We start from the raw sequence: 6,155 nt of genomic DNA, 5'->3' as shown, positions 1-6,155 counted from the left end.
TCTGATCTGATTTGATCTGAACGAGTTGATGTTGGGAGAAGGCAATGGCACCCCACTCCAGTACTGTTGCTCGGAAAATCCCATGGATGGAGGAGCCTGGTAGGCTGCAGTCCATGGGGTCGCACAGAGTCGGACATGACTGAAGCGACGCAGCAACGAGTTGATGTTGTGTCCCTTGGGCTAAGTCATTCGTTCAAAGGTTATGTTCTGCTCCCTACTTGTCTCATTTATTTAATATGATAGGTTGCACCCTGTTGAAATAAACCTTGTTCAGACCTGTCCTTTCAGGGAATCAGAACCTTGAAATTGGTCACCTGTGATCTACAAGATTTAGATATCTGAAATAATATCTTATGCAGCCAGCAAAACTTGCTCCACTGGATTGGAATGTAAATGCAGTCACATTTCTTTTATGCTTCCAATCAACTGATTGCAAATCAATTTACCTTTATTCCTTCTCAAGGCCACTCTATCTCTACTACTTGAATAGTCTAAGAATTCAATTCAAACAAGGCACACCTGCTTTCCAAACACCAGGTAGAGAGACTAGCATCTACAGTTGGTGTGGCTGCTAGGGTGTTGTCAGTGGATTCTGGGTCCTTTATTAGCATATTTTTTGCCCAACTACTCACCAAGCATCTGCTATGTACCAGTCGCTGCACCGGACACCAAGGACATAACTGGGAACACACTAAACCTGGCTTCCATTCTCATGAGACTTTCTCAACACTATGGTCCAGAGGATGACAGCCAATGAACCAAACCACAGACCAGCATAGGGAGATGCTCTATGCTTGGCTCCACAGGTCACACATGAGCTCAGATACTATGCCAAACTGGCCAGGCCCTGAGAGCTTTGATTGTCAACTACACACTAAGGTAAAAAGGATGTACTTTGCACCCAAACATGGAGCCCTTGGTATCAAGCCTGAGTCATCAGCTGAGAAGAATCCTGTGGCTCAGATGAGGTTCCCTTAGTGGCAACTGGTGATTTGTCTGCCAGCAGACCTTGAGAAATTACCTTGACATTAACTCTCATTCCAGCGTTTATTAGAGTGTAGGTTTCCTCTGGTCTCCTTCTGCAAATTGTATAATCATTCCCCAGAATTTTACATAGATGAGTGGAAGAAACTGCTGCTAAGCCATAAAGGGAAGTGAGTGCCTGCTAAGTCCCTTCAGTCATATCCCATTCTGTGCAACCCCATGTACTGTAACCCACCAGACTCCTCTGTCCATGGGATTCTCCAGGCAAGAATACTGGAGTGGGTTGCAGTCCCTCCTCCAGGGGATCTTCCCCACCCAGGAATCGAACCTGTGTCTTTTATGTCTCCTGCATTGGCAGGAAGGTTCTTTACCACTAGCGCCATCTGTGAATAAAGGGGAGAGAGAGCCCTTATTGTGACTTTTGCCTACGCCCACTGATCTTACATTCATGCAGCAAATGAAAGCCATTCAGGAAACCCTCTGCAGAACCATTGAGACTAGCATATCATCATCCCAAGGTAACTTTCTGTCTCCCTAAAAAGAAATGGGCTGAGATCACTGAAACTATAACAGCACTGTTTTATCTGTCTTCATCTTTGGGGAGAGGAAGAGAGATGAAAGTTTCTTTGATCAACTCTAGAGAATTCTTACTTATAGGCTTCATTTTTTAATAAGCATTGTGGGTTTTTTTTTTACTAAGATATAATCAACAAAAAATGTTATATTAGTTTTAGGTGTACAAAGATGACAGTTTGACCCATATATATACTGCAAATGATTAATAGGCATCATCACACATAGTTACAATCTCCTTTTTCTTGTGAGGAGAACTTTCAGGATATACTTTCTCAGCAAATTTCAAATAGACAATAAAGTATTGTTCACTATAATCATCATGCTACATATTACATCCTCAGGACTTATTTGTCTTATAATTGGAAGCTTGAAGCTTTTGATCACCTTCACCAATTTTGCCCACTGCCCCTCTTCTGCCTCTGGCAACCAGCAATTTGCTCTGTTTCTACAAATTTGGGAGATTTTTTTAGGTTCCATGTCTAAGAAATCATATTGGATTATTTTTTAACTTGAGCAACAACTGAGCAAGGTGATGCCTTGTGGGTAGAGGTGAGGAGTTAAGAAAGAAAGGATGGTGTTACAGGAAAGAAAGTGGGGCACAAGAGGAGGCTTACGTCCCACGTCTCAGGTGAGTCCCTGGGACGGCTGCCAAGCGTGGGTTCTTGATTTCGTGCAGGAAAGAACTCAAGATTGAGCCATAGTAAATAGAAAGAAGGTTTATTCAGGGAGATACACACTCCATAGACAGGGTATGGGCATTCTCCCTGGGTGTGAGAGACTCCTGGTACAGGCTTGTCAGTTTTAATAGGGCTGGATAATTTCATAGGCTACTGAGTTGGAGTATTCAAGCTGTTTTGGGGAATGGGGTGGGGATGTCTGAGAACTTGGCCCAGTCCACTTTTTGGCCTTTTATGGTCAACCTTGGAACTGTCCCAGCACCCTGTGGGTATGCTCTTTAGCTATTATGATGGGCATATGCTGCTGCTGCTGCTGCTAAGTCACTTCAGTCGTGTCTGACTCTCTGCGACCCCATAGATGGCAGCCTACCAGGCTCCCCTGTCCCTGGGATTCTCCAGGCAAGAACACTGGAGTGGGTTGCCATTTCTTTCTCTAATGCATGAAAGTGAAAAGTGAAAGTGAAGTTGCTCAGTCATGTCCAACTCTTAGTGACCCCATGGACTGCAGCCCACCAGGCTCCTCCGTCCATGGGATTTTCCAGGCAAGAGTACTGGAGTGGGGTGCCACCGCCTTCTCCAATGATGGGCATATACTGAGGCTCAAAGTCTAGTGAAAGTCAATTCATTCACTATCTTGGACCTAGTTAGTTTAACCAGTTTATGTCATATCCTCAGCAGCTGTCATTCTTTTGAAGGTTGTGCCCTGCCCACTCCCTGTCTCAGTAGTAGTTTTCCACAAAAGCAAAGTGTGTGTGTGTGTGTGTGTGTGTGTGTGTGTGTGTGTGCCTATCATGCACATGTATTGTGTAGGGTGTTTCATATATATATATATATGAAACACTATATATATATATATATATATATTTATGGCATTGTGTTCTCTATATGAAATTTCAGTTGCCCATCACTTTGTTAACCCATAAAGTTTAGAAATGGGCATTTCTGACGTCTTCCATACAAATCTTCAAGTCCCCATTCAGAACCGAGGCTGAAATGAGCTGAAGCTGAGTAGTTATCAGTGAGGCCAGCATGCTGAGATCTGCTGGCCAGGGTTTGGGATACAGCGGGTGTGGTAAAATACATCAGGCTTCAGCACTAGACAGACTCCTCAGCTAGATTCCCGGCTTCAGCATTTAATAGGTTTAGCATTGGGCAAGCTGCTTAATCTCTCTGAGCCTGGATTTCTTCTTTTGAAATACATGGGGGAAAAATATCAAATTTTCAGTTATTGTGAGAACTAAATACAACATTTCTGGTATGATCAGATCAGATCAGTCACTCAGTCGTGTCTGACTCTTTGAGACCCCATGAATCGCAGCACGCCAGGCCTCCCTGTCCATCACCAACTCCCGGAGTTCACTGAGACTCACGTCCATCAAGTCAGTGATGCCATCCAGCCATCTCATCCTCTGTCGTCCCCTTCTCCTCCTGCCCCCAATCCCTCCCAGCATCAGAGTCTTTTCCAGTGAGTCAGCTCTTCGCGTGAGGTGGCCAAAGTAATGGAGTTTCAGCTTTAGCATCATTCCTTCCAAAGAAATCCCAGGGCTGATCTCCTTCAGAATGGACTGGTTGGATCTCCTTGCAGTCCAAGGGACTTTCAAGAGTCTTCTCCAACACCACAGTTCAAAAGCATCAATTCTTCGGCGCTCAGCCTTCTTCACAGTCCAACTCTCACATCCATACATGACCACAGGAAAAACCATAGCCTTGATTAGACGGAACTTTGTTGGCAAAGTAATGTCTCTGCTTTTGAATATGCTGTCTAGGTTGGTCATAACTTTCCTTCCAAGGAATAAGCGTCTTTTAATTTCATGACTGCAATCACCATCTGCAGTGATTTTGGAGCCCAGAAAAATAAAATCTGACACTGTTTCCACTGTTTCCCTATCTATTTGCCATGAAGTGATGGGATGGGATGCCATGATCTTCGTTTTCTGAATGTTGAGCTTTAAGCCAACTTTTTCACTCTTCACTTTCACTTTCATCAAGAGGCTTTTGAGTTCCTCTTCACTTTCTGCCATAAGGGTGGTGTCATCTGCATATCTGAGGTTACTGATAGTTCTCCCGGCAATCTTGATTCCAGTTTGTGTTTCTTCCAGTCCAGCATTTCTCATGATGTACTCTGCAATAGGTGACAATATATAGCCTTGACGTACTCCTTTTCCTATTTGGAGCCAGTCTGTTGTTCCATGTCCAGTTCTAACTGTTGCTTCCTGACCTGCATACAGATTTCTCAAGAGGCAGGTCAGGTGGTCTGGTATTCCCATCTCTTTGAGAATTTTCTACAGTTTATTGTGATCCACACAGCCAAAGGCTTTGGCATAGTCAATAAAGCAGAAATAGGTAGTATTCAAAGTAAAGACTAATTATCAGTGCAGTTTGGAGGCATAAGTTATCTCTCTGCTTCCTAAGATTTTTGTAAACTATAATGTACCTAAAGCTACTCGTCACCCTAACATCCATCTTCCCATTCTTCCCCTAATAATAGTTTTAGTGGGGCATATGACCACCAGAGAGGAATGTATGTCCTTTTTCTTTTTAAAAAAATAATTGTATTTATTTATTTTTGGCTGTGCTGGGTCTTTGTTGCTAACGCAGGGTTTTCTTTAGTTGAGGTGAGCAGGGGCTACTCTCTAACTGTGGTACACAGGCTTCTCATTGTGGTGGCTTCTTTTGTTGTGGAGCACAGGCTGTATAGGGCAAAGGGGCTCAGGAGTTGTGGCTCCCAGGTTCTTGAGCATAGTCTCAGTGGTTGTGGGGCACAAGCTTTGTTGCTCCATAGCGGGGCTTCTTCCCAGATCAGGGATCAAACCGGTGTCTCTTGCATTGGCAGGTGGATTCTTTACCACTGAGCCACCAGGGAAGCCCTTCTTTTTTTTTTTATTTTTTTGAAGTTGGGTGTTTGTGTGGTGAACTCCTGGCAATGGATTCGAGGCAATATGGTATTTAACCTCCCAATCATGCCCTTAAAAGAAAAGAGCATTTCCTCCCTCACTCCCATCTCACTCATCCTCATTTTCTGGGTTGATTGTCCTCCCCACTGCCAAATTCTAATGTTCAAGTCCTAGCCCCTCTTCCTCAGTACTCAAGAATGTGACCTTATTTAGAAATAGGGTTGTTGTAGATGTAATTAATTAAGGCCACTGGGGTGGGCCCTCATGCAATATAACTGGTGTCCTTATAAATGGGAAATTTGGGCACAGAAATAGGCACACACAGAGAAAAGATGATGGGAAAAAACACAGGGAGAAGAGGACCATCTGCAAGCCAAGGAGGTTGCTGGGAGCCTCTCCCTGCCCTCACAGACCTCAGAAAGACCCAAGAATACCGACGCCTTGATTTCAGACTTCTAACCTCTAGAACAGTGAGAAAATAAATTCCTGTTATTTAGGTTATCCCGTCTAGACTACTTTCTTATGACAGACCTAGAAAAATTACTGCAGCCTGGGGGTGGCCCCAACTCATGGTGGTGAACCATGGGACAGGCTCACCTGTGGACGAGAGCACAACAGAGAAACAAGGCAAATGACACCACGAAGCCACCTTTTCAACCTCGGAATGAAGGCTTGTTTTACACCTGGAGTGCTATGCCAGGAGAGAGAAATAAACTTCTGTCTAGTTTGGACTACTTTTGTTTCAGCATCTGAACCAGAATGCCAACTAACAATGATTCCTAAACAGCCTGATTACTGTAACTCTTCGCTAAGGGGAATGTTCTATTTTGGATGGAAGACATTTATCATTTGGGGTTGGAAGAGGGGAGAAAATGGGCACACTCACTCCTGTGAACTAAATACAGCCATTCAGGGACTTCCCTGGTTATCTAGTGGTTAAGACACTGTGCTTACAATGCAGGGGATGTGGGTTCAATCCCTGGTGGAGAAGCTAAGATCCCACATGCCGTGCAGTGTGGCCAAA

This window comes from Bubalus bubalis, chromosome 19 (genome assembly GCF_019923935.1).
Source record: "Bubalus bubalis isolate 160015118507 breed Murrah chromosome 19, NDDB_SH_1, whole genome shotgun sequence".
Lineage (NCBI taxonomy): Eukaryota > Metazoa > Chordata > Mammalia > Artiodactyla > Bovidae > Bubalus > Bubalus bubalis.
The sequence above is the reverse complement of the archived record's forward strand: the minus strand, read 5'-3'. Positions refer to the sequence as shown.